The sequence below is a fragment of the Macaca nemestrina genome, chromosome 20 (assembly GCF_043159975.1).
Source record: "Macaca nemestrina isolate mMacNem1 chromosome 20, mMacNem.hap1, whole genome shotgun sequence".
NCBI lineage: Eukaryota > Metazoa > Chordata > Mammalia > Primates > Cercopithecidae > Macaca > Macaca nemestrina.
In genome coordinates, this window is record NC_092144.1 from 21,188,497 (window position 1) to 21,212,236 (window position 23,740).

General features: G+C 43.3%; 1 protein-coding gene and 1 long non-coding RNA gene across 2 annotated transcripts in view; one reads left to right on the forward strand and one right to left on the reverse strand.

The window, feature by feature from the left end:
• LOC105464255 (zinc finger protein 729-like) overlaps positions 1-23,740 on the forward strand; it is a 424,831-nt gene that overhangs the window by 163,879 nt on the left and 237,212 nt on the right.
• On the reverse strand, positions 14,924-22,593 carry LOC139360295 (uncharacterized). Its single transcript, XR_011617597.1, has 4 exons — positions 22,506-22,593; positions 21,718-21,835; positions 18,500-18,606; positions 14,924-15,632 (listed from the first exon to the last, which is right to left on the reverse strand). It is a non-coding gene; the product is annotated as an uncharacterized lncRNA (long non-coding RNA).

The following is a 23,740-nucleotide window of genomic DNA, read 5'->3' on the forward strand; positions in this document are numbered from 1 at the left end:
AACATTTATAACATTTTAAAATAATGGCTGCATCTTTGTTTTCTACCAAAAATCAACATAGGCTTCATTTTCATAGCATCATCAACAGATTTGGTTTTCTGAAGAAAATTGATAGTGGCCGTTCTAATGGGTGTGAAGTTATTTTGTATTTCATTGTGACATTTATGAATTCCTCTACAAATTACTAATTTTGTGTGTCCTTTCAAATGATCTTACCATTTATACTTTTGATAAAAGTTTAGTTTAACTAGTTTTCCATTTCTAAATCCTGTTATTCAACGTTATTGTTCAGTTTTAAGAGTTGCTTATATGTTCTGAATATTAACTTCTATCACATGTGATTTGCAAATATTTTCATTGATTTCCTAGGAGGAATTGTCACTCTCTTGAATTTTTTTTTTTTTGATGTGCAAAAATTTTGGCGTATATTTCAGTTAAATTTTTCTGTTCTTTCCATTGTTGCGCATGCATTTAATGTTATCTAAGACAATGATTCCAAGGCTAATGTCATGTTTTTCTCCATTTTTTTAAAGAGATTTGTGAGCTATTTTTTATATCTAAGTACTTTATTTAAAAATTTTTTGCATAGGGTTCAAGGAAAGAATTCAACTTTATCAGTATAGATATTCAGTTTTCAGCATTAATTTTTGAAGATATTATCCTTTCTCTATTGTGTGTTCATGGTAGCTTTGTGGAAGATCACTTATTTACAGAAGGGTTCATTTCTGGGTTCTGTATTCTGATTTATCATCTGTTTATCTGTCTTTATGTCAGTACTACATTGTTTTTATTATAGTTTTTAATATGTTTTGAAATGAGAAAGTATATTGCCTCCTCTTTTTCATGGGTGTTTGGCTAATTATAGTTCATAATCAAATTTTAAAATGTTAAAGAAGATTTTCTGGGCCGGGCGCGGTGGCTCAAGCCTGTAATCCCAGCACTTTGGGAGGCCGAGACTGGCGGATCACGAGGTCAAGAGATCGAGACAATCCTGGCTAACTCGCTGAAACCCCGTCTCTACTAAAAAAAAATACAAAAAACTAGCCAGGCGAGGTGGCGGGCGCCTGTAGTCCCAGCTACTCGGGAGGCTGAGGCAGGAGAATGGCGTGAACCCGGGCAGTAGATCTTGCAGTGAGCCGAGATCGCGCCACTGGGCAACAGAGTGAGAGTCCGTCTCAAAAAAAAAAAAACAAAAAAAAAAAAACAAAAAAAACAAAAAAAAGAAGATTTCTGTTTAAAAATCCTGTGCTATTAGGATTTTTATAGAAATTATGTCGAATTTGTTTTTCCACTATAGGTTATACTGACATCTTAACAAAATTAAAATTTTTGACTCTTAAGAATATGTTAAAGAGTGTTTTATTTTTGTTTCATTTTATTTTTGTTTTTTAGAGAGATAAAGGATCTTGCTTTTTTTTTTTCTTTTTCTGTGAGATGGAGTCTCTCTCTGTCATCCAGGCAGGAGTGCAGTGGCATGATCTCGATTCAACACAACCTCCACCTTCTGGGTTAAAGTGATTCTCCTTCCTCAGCCTCCTGAATAGTTGGGATAACAGGCATCCACCACCATGCCCAGCTAATTTTTTTGTATTTTTAGTAGAGACGAGGTTTCACCATGTTGGTCAGGCTGGTCTCAAACTCTTGATGTCAGGTAATCCACCTGCCTCAGCCTCCCAAAGTGCTTGGATTGCAGAGGTGAGCCACTGCGTCCAGCTCGTGTGTTTAATTTTTATATGTTTTTGGATTTTCCTGTTTTACTTTTACTTTAAGTCAGAATAATAGCATCAGCAAATGTGTCCTGCCAAATCAAAAGAGGGAAATCTTTCAAAATAGCCAAATTTTGAAAAAGCATACTGACACTGTATATACCTTATAAAGAATGCTGAAAAGTATCCCACTTATTCTGAAATTGACCACAGGCCGGGCGCGGTGGCTCAAGCCTGTAATCCCAGCACTTTGGGAGGCCGAGACCGGCGGATCACGAGGTCAGGAGATCGAGACCATCCTGGCTAACCCAGTGAAACCCCGTCTCTACTAAAAAATACAAAAAACTAGCCGGGCGAGGCGGCGGGCGCCTGTAGTCCCAGCTACTCGGCAGGCTGAGGCAGGAGAATGGCGTCAACCCGGGAGGCGGAGCTTGCAGTGAGCTGAGATCCGGCCACTGCACTCCAGCCTGGGCGACAGACCGAGACTCCGTCTCAAAAAAAAAAAATAAAAAAATAAAAAAATAAAAAAAAATAAAATAAATGAAATTGACCACATAATTGGAAGTAAAACACTCCTCAGCAAGTGCAAAACAATGGAAATCATAACACACAGTCTCTCAGACCACAGTGCAATCAAATTAAAACTCTGAATTAAGAAACTCACTCAAAACCACACAACTACATGGAAATTGAACAACCTGCTCCAGAATGCCTACTGGGTAAATCATGAAATGAAGGCCGGGCGCGGTGGCTCAAGCCTGTAATCCCAGCACTTTGGGAGGCCGAGACGGGCGGATCACGAGGTCAGGAGATCGAAACCATCCTGGCTAACACGGTGAAACCCCGTCTCTATTAAGAAATACAAAAAAAAAACTAGCCGGGCGAGGTGGCGGGCGCCTGTAGTCCCAGCTACTCGGGAGGCTGAGGCCGGAGAATGGCGTGAACCCGGGAGGCGGAGCTTGCAGTGAGCTGAGATCCGGCCACTGCACTCCAGCCTGGGCGACAGAGTGAGACTCCGTCTCAAAAAAAAAAAAAAAAAAAAAAAAAAAAAAAAAATCATGAAATGAAGGCAGAAACAAATAAGTTCTTTGAAACCAATGAGAACAATGACACAATGTACCAGAATCTCTGGGACACACACAAAGCAGTGTTTAGAGGGAAATTTATAGCACTAAATGCTCACAAGGGAAAGCAGAGAAGGTCTAAAATTGACATTCTAAAATAATAATGAAAAGAACTAGAGAAGCAAGAGCAAACAAATTCAAATACTAGCAGTAGATGAGAAATAACTAAGATCAGAGCAGAACTGAAGTAGATAAAGACACAAAAGACCCTTCAAAAAATCAAGGAGGCTGGGTGCGGTGGCTCACTCCTGTAATCCCAGCACTTTGGGAGGCTGAGGTGGGCGGATCATGAGGTCAGGAGATCGAGACCATCCTGGCTAACACAGTGAAACCCCATCTCTACTAAAAATAAAAAATAAATAAATAAATAAAAATAGCTGGGCGTGGTGGTGGGTGCCTGTAGTCCCAGCTACTCAGGAGGCTGAGGCAGGAGAATGATGTGAACCCGGGAGGTGGAGCTTGCAGTGAGCCGAGATCACACCACTGTACTCCAGCCTGGGGACAGAGAGAGACTCTGCCTCAAAAAAAAAAAAAAAAAAAAAAATCAGTGAATCCAGGAGCTAGTTTTTTTGAAAGATCAACAAAATAGATGGACCACTAGCCAGACTAATAAAGAAGAAAAGAGCCGGGCGCGGTGGCTCAAGCCTGTAATCCCAGCACTTTGGGAGGCCGAGACGGGCGGATCACGGGGTCAGGAGATCGAGACCATCCTGGCTAACCCAGTGAAACCCCGTCTCTACTAAAAAAATACAAAAACTTAGCCGGGCGAGGTGGCGGGCGCCTGTAGTCCCAGCTACTCGGGAGGCTGAGGCAGGAGAATGGCGTAAACCCGGGAGGCGGAGCTTGCAGTGAGCTGAGATCCGGCCACTGAACTCCAGCCTGGGCGACAGAGCGAGACTCCGTCTCAAAAAAAAAAAATAAAAAAATAAAAAAAATAAAGAAGAAAAGAGAGAAGAATCAAATAGATGCAATAAAAAATGATATTAGGCCGGGCGCGGTGGCTCAAGCCTGTAATCCCAGCACTTTGGGAGGCCGAGGCGGGTGGATCACGAGGTCAGGAGATCGAGACCATCCTGGCGAACACGGTGAAACCCCGTCTCTACTAAAAAAATACAAAAAACTAGCCGGGTGAGTTGGCGGGCACCTGTAATCCCAGTTACTTGGGAGGCTGAGGCAGGAGAATGGCGTAAACCCGGGAGGCAGAGCTTGCAGTGAGCTGAGATCCGGCCACTGCACTCCAGCCTGGGCAACAGCGCGAGAATCCGTCTCAAAAAAATAAATAAATAAATAAAATAAAATAAAATAAAAAATGATATCAGCACTGATCCCACAGACATACAAACCACCATCAGATAATACTATAAACACCTCTATGTAAATAAACTAAATCTAGAAGAAATGGATAAATTCCTGGACACATACACCCTCCCAAGACTAAACCAGGAAAAAGTCAAATCCCTGAATAGACCAATAACAAGTTTTGAAATTGAGGCAGTAATTAATAGCCTACCAACCAAAAAACAGCCAGCACCACACAGATTCACAGCCAAATTCTAACACAGTTACAAAGAGGAGCTGGTGCCAATTCTTCTGAAACTATTCCTAAGAATAGAAAAAGAGGGACTCCTCCTTAACTCATTTTATGAGGCCAACATCATCCTGATACTGAAACCTGGCAGAGACACAACAAAAAAGAAAACTTCAGGCCAATATCCCTGATGAACATGGATGCAAAAATCCTCAATAAAATACTGGCGAACCAAATCCAGCAGCACATCAAAAAGCTTATCCACTACGATCAAGTCAGCTTAATCCCCTGGGATGCAAGGCTGGTTCAACATACACAAATCAATAAATGTAATCCATCACATAAACAGAACCAACGGCAAAAACCACGTGATTATCTCAATAGATACAGAAAAGGCGTTTGACAAAATTCAACACCCCATTCATGCTAAAAACTCTCAATAAACTAAGTATTGATGCAACGTATCTCAAAATAATAAAAGCTACTTATGACAAACCACAGTTAATATCATACTGAATGGGCAAAACCTGGAAGCATTCACTTTGAAAACTGGCACAAGACAAGGATGCCCTCTCTCACCACTCCTATTCAACATAGTATTGGAAGTTCTGGCCAGGGCAATCAGACAAGATAAAGAACTAATGGGTATTCAAATAGGAAAAGAGGAAGTCAAATTGTCTCCATTTGCAGATGACATGATTCTATGTTGAGAAAACCCCATCATCTCAGCTCCAAATCTCCTTAAGCTGATAAGCAATTTCAGCAAAGTCTCATGATACAAATTCAATGTGCAAAAATCACAAGCATTCCTATACACCAATAACAGACAAACAGAGAGCCAAATCATGAGTGAGCTCCCATTCACAATTGCTAGAAAGAGAATAAAATACCTAGGAATACAATGTACAAGGAATGCGAAGGACCTCTTCAAGGAGAACTGCAAATCACTGCTCAAGGAAATAGGAGAGGACACAAACAAATGGAAAAACATTCCATGCACTTGGATAGGAAGAATCAATATCATGAAAATGATCATACTGCCCAAAGGATTGTATAGATTCAATGCTATCCCCATCAAGCTACCACTGAGTTTCTTCACAGAATTAGAAAAAAAATGACTTTAAATTTCATATGGAGCCAAAAAAGAACCTGCATTGCCAAGACATTCCTAAGCAAAAAGAATAAAGCTGGAGACATTACGCTACTTGACTTCAAACTATTGTACAAGGCTACAGTAACCAAAACAGCATGGTATTGGTATCTAAACAGATATATAGACCAATGGAACAGAACGGAGGCCTCAGAAATAACACCACACATCTACAACCATCTGATCTTTTCTTTTTTTTTTTTTTGAGATGGAGTCTGGCTCTGTTGCCCAGGCTGGAGTGCAGTGGCCGGATCTCAGCTCACTGCAAGCTCTGCCTCCTGGGTTCACGCCATTCTCCTGCCTCAGCCTCCAGAGTAGCTGGGACTACAGGCGCCCGCCACCTCGCCCGGCTAGTTTTTTGTATTTTTAGTAGAGACGGGGTTTCACCATGTTAGCCAGGATGGTCTCGATCTCCTGACCTCGTGATCCGCCTGCCTCGGCCTCCCAAAGTGCTGGAATTACAGGTGTGAGCCACTGCACCCGGCAAACCATCTGATCTTTGACAAACCTGATGAAAACAAGCAATGGGGAAAGGATTCCCTATTTAATATTGGGAAAACTGGCTAGCCATATGCTGAAAACTGAAACTGGACCCCTTCCTTACACCTTATACAAAAATTTACTCAAGATGGATTAAAGACTTAAATGTAACACCCCAAGCCATAAAAACTGTAGAAGAAAACCTAGGCAAAGGCGTTCAGGACATAGACATGGGCAAAGACTTCATTACTAAAACACCAAAAGCAATGGCAGCAAAAGCCAAAATTGACAAATGGGACCTAATTAATCTAAAGAGCTTCTTCAAAGCAAAAGAAACTATTATCGGAATGAACAGACAACCTATGGAATGGGAGAAAATATTTGCAATCTATCCACCTGAGAAAGGGCTAGTATCCAGGATCTACAAAGAACTTAAACAAATTTACAAGAGAAAAACAAGCAACGCCATCAAAAAGTGGGCAAAGGATATAAACAGACACTTCTCAAAAGAAGACATTTATGCAGCCAACAAACATATGAAAAAAAGTTCACTATCACTGGTCATTAGAGAAATGCAAATCAAAACCACAATGAGATACCATCTCACAACAGTTAGAATGCAATCATTAAAAAGTCAGAAAACAGCAGATGCTGGAGAGGATGTGGAGAAATAGGAACACTTTCACACTGTTAGTGGGAGTGTAAATTAGTTCAGCCATTGTCGAAAACAGTGTGACAATTCCTCAAGGATCTAGAATCAGAAATACCACTTGCCCCAGCAATCCCATTACTGGGTATATACCCAAAATATTATAAATCATTCTACTATAAAGACACATGCACATGTATGTTTATTGCAGCACTATTCACAATAGCAAAGACTTGGAACCAACCCAAGTGCCCATCAACAATAAACTGGATAAAGAAAATGTGGGGCCGGGTGCAGTGGCTCAAGCCTGTAATCCCAGCACTTTGGGAGGCCGAGGTGGGTGAATCACGAGGTCAGGAGATCGAGACCATCCTGGCTAACACTGTGAAACCCCATCTCTACTAAAAAAATACAAAAAAATTAGCCAGGTGCGGTAGCGGGCACCTGTAGTCCCAGCTACTCGGGAGGCTGAGGCAGGAGAATGGCGTAAACCCGGGAGGCGGAGCTTGCAGTGAGCCAAGATCGTGCCACTGCACTCCAGCCTGGGCGACAGAGCAAGGCTCTGTCTCAAAAAAAAAAAAAAAAAAAAGAAAATGTGGCACATATACACTATGGAATACTATGCAGCCATAAACAGGGATGAGTTCATGTCTTTTGCAGGGACATGGATGAAGCTGGAAACCAACATTCTCAGCAAACTAACACAAGAACAGAAAACCAAACACTGTATGTTCTCACTCATAAGTGGGAGTTGAACATTGAGAATGAGTGGACACAAGGAGGGGAATAACACACACTGGGACATGTCAGGTTGTGGGGTGCTAGGAGATGAATAATATTAGGAGAAATACTTAATGTAGATGATGGGTTGATGGGTTCAGCAAACCATCATGCCACATGTATACCTCTGTAACAAACCTGCACATTCTGCATATGTATCTCAGAACTTAAAGTGTAATAATAAAAAAGAAAGGCCGGGCGCGGTGGCTCAAGCCTGTAATCTCAGCACTTTGGGAGGCCGAGACGGGCAGATCACGAGGTCAGGAGATCGAGACCATCCTGGCTAACATGGTGAAACCCCGTCTCTACTAAAAAGTACAAAAAACTAGCTGGGCCAGGTGGCGGGCGCCTGTAGTCCCAGCTACTCCGGAGGCTGAGGCAGGAGAATGACTTAAACCCGGGAGGCGGAGCTTGCAGTGAGCTGAGATCTGGCCACTGCACTCCAGCCTGGGCGACAGAGCGAGACTCCATCTCAAAAAATAAAAAAATTAAAAAAAATAATAATAAAAAAGAAAAAAAGAATACTGAAGGTAGCTTCTTTTACTGAAAATAAAATGACTCAAGAAAATGACACATAATCATATAAAAAATATATATATATACATGTATATATTTTTTGAGGTGGAGTTTTACTCTTGTTGCCCAGGCTGGAGTGCAGTGACCTGATCTCAGCTCACTGCAACCTCTGCCTTCTGGTTTCAAGTGATTCTCCTGCCTCAGCCTCCCAAGTAGCTGAAATTACAGGTGCCCGCCACTACGGGCTAATTTTTTGTATTTTTAGTAGAGATGGCATTTCAACATGTTGGCCAGGCTGGTCTCGAACTCCTAACCTCCTGATCTGCCCACCTCAGCCTCTGAGAGTGCTGGGATTACAGCCATGAGCCACTGCGGCCGGCCAAAAGGAAAAAAAAAAAAAGAAAAAGATTATTTTCTTCTATAGATATGCACATACCAAAAAAATGAAATTTCTTAGCATAATCATAATGGTGCAGTATCTGGAGAACCTGCTCCCAATGTTTGACATGAGTTCTTTTCTATTTCCCAAGTGTCTCCGCTGGGTTGAGAAATAAAGGGAAAGAGCACAAGAGAGAAATTTAAAGCTGGGTATCCGGGGGAGACATCACATGTCGGCAGGATCCGTGATGTTCCCCGAGCAGTAAAACCAGCAAGTTTTTATTAGCGATTTTCAATAGGGGAGGGAGTGCAAGAATAGGGTGTGGGTCATACTTCACAAGGTAATACAATATCACAAAACAAATGGAGGCAGGGCGAGATCACAGGACCACCGGATGAGGGGAAATTAAAATTGCTAATGAAGTTTCGGGCACGCATTGTCATTGATAACATCTTATCAGGAAATAGTGTTTGAGAGCAGGTAACCTGCCTGACCACAATTTATTAGGTGGGAATTTTCCCATCCTAGTAAGCCTGGGAGCACTATAGGAGACCAGGGCTTATTTCATCCCATTGGCTTCAACCAGGGACGCCTTAAAAGGGGCCATCTATAGGCCTACTTTCAGGGCGCATTCTCTTTCTCAGGGATGTTCCTTACTGAGAAAAAGAATTCAGAGATATTTCTCCTATTTGCTTATGAAAGAGGAGGAATATAGCTCTGTTCCATCAGGCTCACCTGCGGCCATTTCAAAGTTACCTCTCTTGTTCCCTGAACATTGCTGTTATCCCGTTCTTTTTTAAGATGCCCAGATTTCACATTGTTCAAACACACATGCTGTACAAACAATTTGTGCAGTTGACACAATCACAGGGTCCTGAGGCGACATTCATCCTCCTCAGTTTGCAAAGAAGATGACGGGATTAAGAGATTAAAGACAGGCATAGTAAAACACAGGGGTATTCACTGGGGAAGTGATAAGTGTCCATGAAATTTTCACAGTTTATGTTGAGAGATTACAGTAAAGACAGGTATAAGAAATTATAAAAGTATTAATTTGGGGAACTAATAAATGTCCATGAAATCTTCACAATTTATGTTCTTCTGCCGCCACTTCAGCTGGTCCCTCCGTTCCGGGTCCCTGACTTCCCGCAACAGTGCAGAAAACATTTTTAAGTATTGTCTATAATTTTTAAAAATGTAGAAAATTATTGAAATTTTGAGAGTAAAATCTTTGTATGCAACTTAAGTTCATCTTCTATCAGATTAAAATATATTGTTATATCTTTTAGAGGTTTTATGTAATTTCCAAAGTACCACAAGGTACCACAAAAAAAAAAAAATAAATAAAGTAAGAAAAAATTAAAAGCATATAGTCATGCGTGTCCGTGTGAGGAGACCACTAAACAGGCTTTGTGTGAGCAATAAAGCTTTTCAATCACCTGGGTGCAGGCGGGCTGAGTCCGAAAAGAGAGTCAGCGAAGGGAGGTAAGTGTGGGGCCATTTTATAGGATTTGGGTAGGTAAAGGAAAATTCCAGTCAAAGGGGGGTTGTTCTCTGGCAGGCAGGAGTGGGAGTCATAAGGTGCTCAGTGGGGGAGCTTTTTGAGCCAGGATGAGCCAGGAAAAGGAATTTCAGAAGATACCATCGCTTAAGGCAAGGACCGGCCATTTTCACTTCTTTTGTGGTGGAATGTCATCAGTTAAGGCCAGGCAGGGCATTTTCACTTTTGTGATTCTTCAGTTACTTCAGGCCATCTGGGTGTATATGTGCAAGTCACAGGGGATGCGATGGCTTGGCTTGGGCTCAGAGGCCTGACACATATCAGTACAAAAGTCAAAATGACACAAAGGAAGACACAAAGAGAGAAAGTTAGAGACAAAGATACAACAATCAAATAAAACAATAAAATAACATTATTCTGTATAAGAAAATTATTTAAACATGTATATAAAAGGAGGTTTTCAATTAAGATACATACTTTTAATAAAGGAATTAGATAATTTTAAAAACTAAGATCCAACTTGCCTTTCTATGATAGAGTCATCTACTCAATACTGAATTGAAGAAACATATAGAGAACAATATAATTACAGTAGCATATTTCTTTTCTTTTTTTTTTTCTTTTTTTCTTTTTTTTAGATGGAGTCTTGCTTTGTCACCAGGCTGGAGTGCAGTGGTGCAATCTCAGCTCACTGCAACTTCCACCTCCCAGGTTCAAGCGTTTCTCCTGCCTCAGCCTCCGGAGTAGCTGGGACTACAGGCGTGCACCACCACCCCCAGCTAATTTTCGTATTTTTAGTAGAGACAGGGTTTCACCATATTGGCCAGTATGGTCTCAAACTCTTGACCCTGTGATCTGCCTGCCTTGTCCTCCCAAAGTGCTGGGATTACAGGCATGAGCCACCACACCCAACCTACAGTAGCATATTTCAATACCCCAATTTGTATAATAAAAATAAAACAAGGCAGAATAATAGTAACAGAACAGAGAACTTGAAGACAAGTTAAAACAATCATTCGTAACAGAGGTATAGAGAACACTCCTCAACATCAGGATACACAGCCTTCCTAACAGCTCATAAAACATTCCCCTTGATAGACCACATGTTAGGCCAAAATACAACTCTTAACATAATTTTTAAAATTAAATTTATATGGATTACTTTCTATGACCAAAATGAAATGAGAGTATGAAACAATAATAGAAAAAAATTGAGGAAAATTATAAATATATAGAAATTAACACACTTATGAGCATGCTCCTGTTCAAAGGTTGAGATAAATGTTTTGAAGATCTCCATACTGTTCAATGTAACCTACAGATTTAATGGAATGTTCTTTAAAAGTTCACACTACATTTTGAAGAAATAGAAATAGCAACTCCAAAAGTATATGGAATCTAATGAGAAAATAAAATACCCAACAATCTTCAAAAAAAGAAATAATGTTAAAGGCATTACAGTTCCTGATTATTATTATTATTATTATTATTTATTTATTTTTTTTTTTTAGGCAAAGTCTCGCTCTGTCACCCAGGCTGGAGTGCAGTGGTGTGTTCTCGGCTCACTGCAAGTTCCTCTTCCTGGGTTCACACCATTCTCCGGCCTTAGCCTCCTGAGTAGCTGGGACTACAGGCGCCCGCCACCACGCCCAGCTAATTTTTTGTATTTTGTTTAGTAGAGATGGGGTTTCACTGTGTTAGCCAGGATGGTCTCAATCTCCTGACTTCGTGATCTGCCTGCCTCGGCTTCCCAAAGTGCTGGGATTACAGGCATGAGCCACCGCACCCGGCCTACAGTTCCTGACTTTAAAACTCATATCAAATCTACAAAATTAAAACAATTTGGTGTGACTATAAAAGTAAAAATGTAGACTAATAAAAAACAATGCAGCACATATATAAACTTTAACATATATAGTCATATGAAGAGTTATTTGCATTCTCATAATAATTGCAGCATTGTTACAAATTTTTAGTAGAGGGTGAGTTTTGCCATGTTGCCCACGCTGATCCCTTAGGCTCAAGCAATCCACCCATCACTGCCTTCCAAACTGCTGGGATTATAGTTGCGAGCCACCTCACCTGGCCCTATTTATTTTCTTTTTTTAAAGTTTTTTTTTTTCCTGAAAATTTAATAATATTTTTGATGGGAACGTACTGCCCTGTTTTAATTGATATTTGGACATTTTTTAAAAAGCTACCTGTCACAGTCTTTATCACATAGCTTTGTCCTGGCATAGTCTGAAAGGAATTGTCTTTGCTAGAGATTCTGGGTGTCTTTCAAACATGTTCTTATGATGTGTCTTGTCTGAAATTTGATGTTTATTTTTTAGTTAAAGAAGTTTATTCATCTTTCTTCTTAGCAGTCTTCACTTGCTACACCTGTTCCCTGTCTGTGGCACTGCAGTCTCCCTGCTGCTGTAACATTTACCTCTGGTCTCAACAGACACAAACTGTCAGACCCATACCACCATTTCATTCAGCCCTTTGTCACTTTGTGACCTCCATCTCTACCACCATGACCACAATGTTCATGGGCCTATTGGGCAATGACAGGGGTGGCTGGGGAAAGACGCTGAGTGATGTCAACAAAACAGTCATCCTATCCATTCCAAATTTCTTTTTCACCAATTTTTCAATCATGCTTTCTCCAAGTCCCTGGCAATCCAGCCAAACCATGGTTAAAGCCCATGAATCAGTATGTAATCACACATCTGGCCATTTCTCCTTCCATGCAAAGTGTACAATCAGGTGCACTGCTCAAATTTCTGCCCACTGGGAAGACTTCCCTTCACCACCGTCTTTCAGGGATGTCCTAGAAAGGAACTGTAGTGCTGCAGCTGTGTGCACTTTCAGGTCATGCCTGCATATTATGCAGAATCATCTGTAAATGAGGCCGTAGTCTTTTCTTCCTCTGTCAAATGATCATAGTGAGCTCCCCATTAGGTCATCAGTGCAGACTGGAGGAAAGAAGGCCGGGTGGCAGAACTGGAGACCATGGGCATTCGAGCCACTTCCTCATGTAACTTACTTGTGCCTTCAGAACCTGTTTGAGCCCGATCACGTATATACCACTTCCATTTGATGATGGAATGCTGTTGTGCATGACCCACTTTATGGGTAGATGGGTCAAAATGCACCCAGTTCATGATAGGCAGTTCAGGTCCCATGGTGACTTGTTAACCCATAGTCAAATGTTCATTTTTTACCAAATCCCAGTAAGAGGCCAAGAGCTGTTTCTCAGAAGGAGAGCAGTTATCTGCAGAAAATGGCAGGGCTCCAAAATTCTAGAGGCTGACCAGGTGCAGTGGCTTATGCCTGTAACCCCAGCACTCTGGGAGGTCGAGGCAGGCAGATCATCTGAGGTCAGGAGTTTGAGACCAGCCTGACCAACATGGTGAAACCACATCTCTACTAAAAATACAAAAATTAGCCAGGCATGGTGGTGGGTGCCTATAATCCCAGCTACTTAGGAGGCTGAGGCAGTAGAATTGCTTGAACCTGGGAGGTGGAGATTTCAGTGAGACAAGATAATGCCATTGCACCACAGCCTGGATGACAAGAGCAAGACTCCATCTCAAAAGAAAGAAAGAAATATAAAGAAAGAAAGAAAGAAAGAAAGAAAGAAAGAAAGAAAGAAAGAAAGAAAGAAAGAAAGAAAGTAAGAAAGAAAGAAAGAAAATTCTAGAGACCTCTGCTGTGATTCACCTAGGGTGACCTGCCAAAGGCTGCAAATAGCATCCTTATTTTTCACTGACACCTCAAGATCCATTGGATCTGCTGGGTAATATGGCCCAAGTTGCAGAGCAGCTTGCACAGTAGCCTGGACCTGTTGCAGAGCCTTCTCCTTTTCTGGACCCCACTCAGAACTGGCAGCTTTTTTGGTCACTCAATAAATGGGCCAGAATAGCACACCCAAATGAGGAATACATTGCCTCCAAAACCCAAATAGACCCACTAGACATTGTGCCTCTTTCTTGGTTGTAGGACAAGCCAAATGCAACAACTTACCTTTTACCTTAGAAGGAATGTCTTGACAGGCCCTGGACTACTGGACCCTTAGAAATTTTACTGAGCTAGAAGGTCTCTAAATTTTAGTCAGACTTATTTTCCATCCTCTAGCATGCAAATGTCTCACGAATTAGTCTGGTGTGTTTGCTATTTCTTGCTCACTGTATTCAATCAACATAATGTCATTGATGTAATGGACCACTGTGATATTTGCAAAAGCAAAAAGCCATAGAGGTGTCTTTGAATAAGATTATGACACAAAGCCAAAGGGTTAATATATCACTCAGGTAGGACAGTAAAGGTGTATTGCTGGCCTTGCCAGCTGCAGGCAAATTGCTTTTGGTGGGCTATATGGACAGGAATGGAGAAAAAACATTTGCTAAGTCAATGTCTGCATACCAGGTACCACGAGATGTGTTAATTTGTGGGGAAAAGAAAGAAAGATCAGCCTGTTACTGTGTCTATATAGAAAGAAGTAGACATAAGAGACTCCATTTTGTTCTGTATTTGAGATGCTGTTAATCTGTGACCCTAACCCCCAACCTTGTCCTTGCAAGAGACATGTGCTGCGGTGACTCAAGCTTTAATGCATTTTGGGCTGTGCAGGATGTGTCTTTGTTAAACAAGTGCCTGAAGGCAGCTTGCTGGTTAAAAGTCATCACCATTCTCTTAATTTCAACTACCCAGGGACACGTACACTGCCAAAGGTCGCAGGGACCTCTGCCTAGGAAAGCTAGGTATTGTCCAAGGTTTCTCCGCATGTGATAGACTGAAACAATGCTGCTAAAAGGTTTATGGAGATGTTTGCATATGCATCTCAAGGCACAGCATTTTCCTTTAAACTTATTCATGTCACAGAGGTTTTTGTTCATATGTCTTACTGCCGATTTCCTCCCTACAATGATCCTATTGTCCTGCCACTCCCTTATCTTTAAGATGGTAAAGATGGCCGGGTGCGGTGGCTCAAGCCTGTAATCCCAGCACTTTGGGAGGCCGAGACGGGCGGATCATGAGGTCAGGAGATCGAGACCATCCTGGTTAACATGGTGAAACCCCGTCTCTACTAAAAAATACAAAAAACTAGCCGGCTGAGGTGGTGGACGCCTGTAGTCCCAGCTACTCGGGAGGCGGAGGCAGGAGAATGGCGTGAATCCGGGAGGCGGAGCTTGCAGTGAGCTGAGATCCGGCCACTGCACTCCAGCCTGGGTGACAGAGCGAGACTCCGTCTCAAAAAAAAAAAAAAAAAAGAATCCCTGAGTTCATCATTTTCTATCATCACTTTGTCCACTGAACTTTGGACAACCAGCTTCATTATGTTCCTTGGTACTCCACATATGGTCAAACCTCCACCTGCTGGGTTTAAGCAATTCTCCGCCTCACCCTTCTGAGTAGCTGCGATTAGAGGAACCCGCCATCACGCCCGGCAGCTGTTGACTGCATTCACTCATGAGACTCAGGACCTCAACAGTGGTCTTTGTCCATGTGTTATAGTGACAATAGTAACTGCTGTCTGGGATTGCATACAAGAATAAAAATCTCATCTTTGTGCTGGACCACATTATATTTCACAATCTTACCTGTGGGAAAGGCTGAGAAATGAAAAATGAGAGTAACATCACCTGAATTCTTCACCTGGAATATGTCTCAATCTCCCCAATGGGCAAGGCCCAGGCTGGAGAATCAGATCACTTGCATGCAGGGCCGAGTGACATATTACATTTTCTCTAGGCACAGTCCAGGCAGGAGAGTGACAACATTTGAGTGCTGGGCTCAGAGATATGCCACAATCCCTTTTTTAGGCACGTCTCCTGCAACAGACAAGAGGCACATTATGTAGAAAATTGGTTCAGGGGTTTGTCACAATGTCCCCTTTGGGTGGTGCACAGGCAAGTGAGGAGAGTCGAATCACCCAGATAATGGAACTAGCAATATGTCACAATGTCCCCTGATGGAAGGGCAAAGACAAGAAAGTCACATAAGCTAGGTGAGAAAACTGACATATGTCACAATGCATGCTATAAGTAGGGATCATGGAAAAGAGGAGAGTCACATAACCTAGGGGCTATACCCAGGTATATGTAACAATCATTCCAGTGGGCAGGGCCTATGCATAAGGGGAGAGTCACATCACATAAATGCTGGGCCTAGCGATATGTCACAATCCCCACTGTGTACAGGTCCCAGAATAAAGTAAAGAGTCATATCATCTACATGTTGGGACCAAAGATATGTATCAATGACACCTGTGGGCAGGGACCAGGCAGAAGAGCCACAGCACCTGTGTGCTGGACCCTGTGATAAGTTACTATTTATCTGTTGGCATGGCTCCATCAGAAGAGGCAAATCCAACCACCTGGGTGCTGGACCCAGTGATATGTCACAATGTGTTCCATAGGTAAAGCCCAGGTAACAGAGGAGACTCACATCAAATAGTTGATGGGCACAGAGATATTTCACAATGCTCCCTGTGAACAGGGTGCAGGCAGGAGACTCACATCACCTTTGTCCTGGGCCACTATCTTTTGTGTGAGCAGAACATAGGAAAAAGAGAACCGCTGGCTGGGCACGGTGGCTCACACCTATAATTACAGCACTTTGGGAGGCTGAGGAGGGTGGATTGCCTGAGATCATGAGTTCAAGATCAGCCTGACCAACAAGGTGAAGCCCCGTCTCTACTAAAAATACAAAATATATCAAGTGTGGTGGCAGGCACCTGTAGTCCCAGCCCCTCAGGAGGCTGAGATAGAAGAATTACTTGAACCCAGGAGCAGAGATTGCAGTGAGCCAAGATTGTGCCACTGCACTCCAGCCTGGGTGATGGAGTGAGACTCAATCTCAGAAAAAAAAAAAAAAAAGAGAGAGAGAGCGAAGCATCACATCAGCTGAGTGCTGAGTGCTGAGTGCTGGGCCCAAATATGTCCCAATCCCCCTGTGAGCAGAATCCGTGCAGAAGAGAGTCAACATACATGGGTGATGGGCACAGAGATATTTCATAATGTCCCCTGTAAGAAAGGCACAGGCAGAAGTATAACATCTCTTGAGTGTTGGACAGTGCAATATGTCAAAATAGCCAATGTGGTCAGGGCACAGGCAGAAATCACATAACCTGGGTGCAGGGCCTGACAGTGCATCACAATGCCCTCTATGGACAGAGCCAAGGCAGGAGAATAGGTCACATCCACTAAGTGCTTGGCCAAGTGATATGTCATAATCCCTACTGGGGGCTGGACCAAGGCTGGGAAGTCAAATCACTTAGATTCTGGGCAGAAGCATACATCAGAATCACACCAGCAGGAAGGTCCTGAAATGAAATTAACAATCCCACACATGTCCCAGTTTCAGGTATGAGAGTCAACACCTTTTTTACATTTGGTTTAAGTACCTGAGTCACAATTTCAACAATGGACTGGATTTGTGCACAAAAGACGCAATCCCTCCTGAAGACTGTGTCCCATTATTGAAGCCACAGCCTCACAGCTCTGGGGAATCTTGGTCTGAGAGTAACCAACCCACCTATGGATCAGATCCACATATAAGAGTTAATTCTTCAACCTCCCATTGCCTCTGGGTGGGAGATTCAGAGCCTCAACATTGAGCTGTGTTCATGTGGAAGGATGACAATCTTTACTATTGGCCACCTGTGCATAAGAATGTCACAATATTACCTGTGTGCTGGGCCCTGTGAGGACAGTCTCTCTGCCATTCAAGGGCTTTATATGCTATGCATGAGAGTCAGAATTTGCTCTGAGACCTCCATGCTGGTATGAACCCGTGATTGTACCCACGGCCCTAAAGCCCACGTATGAGAGTCAACATCTCTTCAATTGACTTTGTCGCCGGGCGCGGTGGCTCAAGCCTGTAATCCCAGCACTTTGGGAGGCCGAGGCAGGCGGATCACAAGGTCAGGAGATCGAGACCACAGTGAAACCCCGTCTCTACTAAAAATACAAAAAATTAGCCGGGCGCGGTGGCGGGCGCCTGTAGTCCCAGCTACTCAGGAGGCTGAGGCAGGAGAATGGCGTGAACCCAGGAGGCAGAGCTTGCAATGAGCCGAGATCGCGCCACTGCACTCCAGCCTGGGCAACAGCGCGAGACTCCGCCTCAAAAAAAAAAAAAAAAAAAAAAATTGACTTTGTCCAGAGAGGAGATTCCTCAACTGCCTATGAAATGGTTTTAGAAATGAGTCACCATCTCAACTGTGGTCGGATGTGTACATATGACAGTCACAATTCCAACTGTAAACTGCATCCATGTATGAAGTTCAAGACCTCATCAGTACACTGTGTCATTTTGTGAATGCAATAATCCTTATAATTGGTGGGGTGTGCACACAAGATAAACAATCTCACCTGTGTGCTGGGCCCTGTGATGACACTCTCTGTATCACATGAGGGCTTTATACAGCATGTGAGGGAGTGGAAATTCTCTATGACCTTCCTACAAAAAGGAGACCCAGGATCTTACCCATTTCTCTAAGCTTAGTTATAAGAGACAGTATCTCTCCTGGTGACTGGTATGAGAGTCACTATTGCACCTGTAAGCCAGGCCAAGATGTGTGATGCAATCCCATTTGTCAGTAGACAGTGAGCAGGATGGTCACATCACCTGAGTGCTGGGAAAGGGTTATGTCACAATCATTTTTGAGGCCAGGAACCAGTGATAAAAGAAACATCACCTTAGTGCTAGGCCAAGGGATATATTCCACTGTTTTCTGTGGGCAAGGTGCAGGCAAAAGAAACTCATCACCTTCTTGCTGGGCCCAGTGATACGTCACAATTTTCCCTGTGGGCAAAGTGGAGGGTAAAAACGAGGGTCATATATCTTAGGTCATGAATACAGAGATACATCACAAGGCCTCCTGTGGGCAGGCCACAGGTAGAAATCACCAATTTCCTAGGTGTTGGAGCCCACAATATATCAAAATACACAATGTATGCAGGGCCCAGGCAGGAGAGAAGAGTCACACAACTTAGGTACTGAGCCTAGCAATACATCCCAGTTTCTTCTTGGACAGAACCCAAAAGATAGAACAATCTTATTACCCAGGTGTTGGGTCTAGCTGTATGTCAAAATATTCCCTGAAGGGAGAGATCAGGGAGGAGTGTAACCTCACCTACGTGAGAAGCCCAGAGATGTTGCCGATTCTGTGTAACGTTCAGGAATAAGAGAAGAGTCAAGTATCCTAGAAACTAGGCTAGATTATATGTTACAATTACCCGAGTGGGCAGGACTCTCATGAGAAGATAGTCACATCATGTAGCTGATGAACTAAACAATGCATCACAATTCCCACTGTGTACTGGTCCCAGAAAGAAGAGGAGAGTCCCATCATGTAGGTGATAGGCCCAGAAATATGCCATATGCATCCTATAGGCAAGTAACAGGCAGATGAATCTCAGCATGTCTGTGGTAGGCCCGGTAGTAAGTTACTCTCCCTTCTATGGGCATGACCGAGGCAGAAGAAGTCACATCACCTAGGTGCTGGGCCCAGAGATATAGCATAATATCTTTTGTGGGAAAAGACCAGGTAAAAGAAGAGACTCACATCAAACAGTTGATGGGTCTAGAGATACGTTACAATCTGTCTGTGGGTAGGGTCTGGGCAGGAGACTCAGTCACTGTGGTCCTGGGCACAGCACTATGTAAAAATGCTTTATTTTGGAAGAGTCAAGACAGAAGAATATCACCTGTCTGTTAGCTCAGGGACATGCCACAAAATCCCCTTGGTTTCAAACCAAACCTTGAAAGAAGAGTAGAGTAACGTCACCTAGGTGCTGGTCCCAATTATTTGTCAAAATTCTTCTTTTGAGCAGAAATTGGTAGAAGATGATTATCAAAACACAAAGTTGATTGGTGCATAGATATGTCATAAAAACCTTGTAGGCAGGGCCAGGCAAGAGAGTTACATCACCTGGGTATTGGACTCAGCAACATGGCAAAATGGCCCATATGGGCAGGGCACAGGCAGGGGAGTCACATAACCTGAATGTGGTGCCAAGTGATATGTGACAATGCCCCCTGTGGGCAACATGAAGACAGAAGAGACTCACGTTACCTGGGTGCAAGGCCAAGCAATAGGTCACATGCTACATTTTTGCAATGCTAAGGCAGGAGCATGAAGCTACATCACCTAATTGCTGGTTTCAGTGAAATTTTATAATTTCAGCTGTGGGCTGGGCCCAGGGAGTAGAGTTAAATCACTGAGGTGATGGGCAGAATCTATGTCACAATCACACCTGCAGGAATGTCCAGGTATGAGATTAACAATCCCATATATGTCTAGGTTCTAAGTGTAAGATTCAATAGCTCATGTACGTTGGGACTAAGTAAAGGAGTCACAATCTAGATGGTCGAATAATCTGTCCATTAGACCCTTAATTCCTCGTGTGGACTGTATCTCCTTAGTGAAGTCATAGCCTCAGAGTTGTGTTGAATCTGAGAGTCACCAACCCACCTGCGAATGGGATCCAGGTATGATAGTCAATTTTCTAATTTTGACTACCTCCAAGTCTGAGATTCAGAAGCTCAATCATTGGCTGTTTTCATGAGACAGAATGACAGTCTTTACTGTTGACTGGGTGTGCATAGGAGTCTCACAATGTCACCCGTGTGCTAGGCTCTGTTGGAACACTTTCTGCACCGCCTAAGGGCTTTATAGAGTGTGCATAAAAGTCACAGTCTGCTCTGAGGCCTTTCTGCTTGTATGTACACCTGTGATTGTATCTGTGACCCTAAGTTCAGGTGTGAGCATAGTTGGCAGGGTCAGATTAGAGAGTCCTCACTCTCTAGTCGGCAGGGTCTAGATTGGAGAGTCTTCACCTGCCTATGCACTGCATTTATTAATGAGTCACCACCTTAATTGTGGCCCAATGTTAATATATGACAGTAACAATTCCAACTTTGAACTGTGTCCACCTGTGAGATTCAGGAGCTCACTAGTTGTCTTTTGCCATGTGTGGGGGTGACAATCCTAAGAGTTGGCAGTTTCTGCATCTTAGAAACAATCTCACCTGTGTGCTAAACCCTGTGAAGACACTCTTTGTGCCACCCAAAAGGTTTACGAAACACACCAAAGATTGGTAAGACTTTTTTTTTTTTTTGAGAAGGAGCCTCATCTCACGCTGTCACCCAGGCTGGAGGGCAATGGCATGGCCTTGGCTCACTGCAACCTCTGCCTCCTGGGTTCAAGTGATCCTCCCACCTCAGCCACTTGAGTAGCTGGGACTACAGGTACATGCCACCACACCCAGCTAATTTTTGTATTTTCGATGGAGACTGAGTTTCACTATGTTGGCCAGACTGGTCTCCAACTCCTAACCTCTTGATCCAACCACCTTGGCCTCCCAAGTGCTGGGAATACAGGCATGAGCCATCGCGCCCGGTGAGATTGGTAATTCTTTTTTTTTTTTTTTTTTTTGAGACGGAGTCTCGCTCTGTCTCCTGGGCTGGAGTTGCAGTGGCCGGATCTCAGCTCACTGCAAGCTCCACCTCCCGGGTTCACGCCATTCTCCTGCCTCAGCCTCCCGAGTAGCTGGGACTACAGGCACCGCCACCTCGCCCTGCTAGTTTTTTGTATTTTTTAGTAGAGACGGGGTTTCACCATGTTCACCAGGTTGGTCTCGATCTCCTGACCTCGTGATCCACCCGTCTCGGCCTCCCAAAGTGCTGGGATTACAGGCTTGAGCCACCGCGCCCGGCGGTAATTCTTTACGACATTCATACAAAGAGGGGGCCCAGGATCTTACTTGTTTCCCTAGGCTACAATACAAAAGACACTATCTCCCCTATTGGCTGATTCCAGGTATGGGAATCATCATAGCACCTATGAGTTGGGCCAGGATATTTGTCACAATCTCATCTATAAATAGAAAACGAGCAGAAGAGTCACATCACCTGGGTGCTGTATGAGGGATGTCATAATATTTCCTGGAAGCAGGGCACAGGCAGAGGAGTCACATAATCTGGTGGCTGAGCCCAGTGATATTTCACAATGCTCACTGTGGGAAAAGACCTGCCAGAAAAGACACATCACATGGTTACTGGGTGCAGCGATATGTCACAATCTTCTCTATGTGCAGGCTGCAGGCAGAAAAAGAGTCACATCACTTTGGTGATACATGCAAGCATATGTCACAAGGCCGCCTATGGGCAGGGCTTATTCAGTAACCTCTGATCCAATCCTATAGGTGTTGGGTCCAGTGACATGTCACAACACCAAAGATATGCATGGCTCAGCAAAACAAAAGATTTACATCATTTAGGTGCTGGATCTAGTGATATGTCACAATTCTCTTCTTTGGCATGGCTCAGGAAGAAGTAGAGAGTCAAATCACCTAGGTGTTGGACCAAGCCATATGTCACAATACACAGTAAATGCAGGGCTCATGAAAATACGAGAGTCAAATCTCTGAGGTGCTGGAAACAGTGGTACATCACAATTTCTCCTTTGTCAGAGCCACATCACCTAGGTGGCTGATCCAGTAATACGTCACATTTCCCTTGAGAGGTGAGCCCAGGCAAGAGAGTCACATCATTTAGGTAAGAACCCCACAGATGTGTCACTATTTTCCCTGTGAATAGGGCTCAGGGAGAAAAGGATAGTCACATCATTTAAATGACAGGCCCAGAGGTAGATTACAATGGCTCCTGGGTACAAAAACCAGGCAGAAGAATTATATCACCTGTGTGCTGGGCCCAGTGATAAGTCACTTTCCCTTGTGTGGGCATGGCTTCAGCAGGAGAGAAGAGTCACATCACCAAGATTCTGGTTCCAGAGATATGTCATAATCTCTCCAATTGACAAAGCATGGGTAGGAGAGGAGGGTCAAATGAAGCAGTTGATGGACCCAGAGATATGTCACAATGCCTCCCATAGGCAGAGTACAAGCAGGTACCTCCCAATTCTTTAGGTGTTGTGGTCAGGGACATGTCACAATACTTAAAAAATGCAGAACCCAGGAAATAAAACAGAGTCGCATCACCTAGGTGCTAGGTTCAGTGATATGTCACAATCCCTATTTCAAGAGGGCTCAGGGAAATAAAAAGAGTCACATAACCAAGGTGATAAGTGTAAAGATATGTCATAATACTCCTGTGGGCAGAGTCCATTTAGCAGAGTCACATTACCTTGATGTCGGACCCAGCCATATATCACAATACACAGTATACCCAGGGCTCAAGAAGGGAAGAAAAATCACATCATCTAGTTGCTGCATTTGATGATATGTCACAATCACTTGTTTTTGCAGAGCCCAGACAGAAAAGAAGAGTCACATCTCCTAGTTGATGGATGCAGAGATAAGGCAAAAGGCTCCTTGTGGGCAGGACCCAGGCAGAAGGCTCTCACGCCCTAGGTGTTTGTCTCAGACATATGTCACACTACCAAATATAAGCAGGGCCCAGGCAAACAAGGAGTTTAGTGATATGTTACAATCCCCACTCTTGGCAGGGACAGGACGCACACACACACAAGCAAAGGCACATCACCTAGGTGATTAAAAAAACAAACAAAAAGATATGTCATGATACCCCCTGTAGGCAGGGCCCATGCAGAAGAGTCTCATCACCTAGGTTTTAGACCCAGTTATTTGTCACAATACACAATTTATGCAAGACTCACACAAAAGAGGAAAGTCACATAACGTAGGTGCTGGGTTCAGTGATACATTATAATCTCTCCTTGGGTAGAGTCCAAGCAGTAGAAAAGAGTTACATTACCTGGGTACTTGGACCAGGAATTTGTCACAATACCTCCCGAGGAAAGAGTCCAGGAAGGGGAGTCACATCACCTAATTGAGGGGCTCAAAGATATATTTCCCAGAGCTCCTTGTGGGTAGAGCTGAGGATAATCAAAAGAGTCACACAACCTAGGGGCTGGGCTCAGCTATATGTCACAACTACCCTAGGTGCAAGTCTC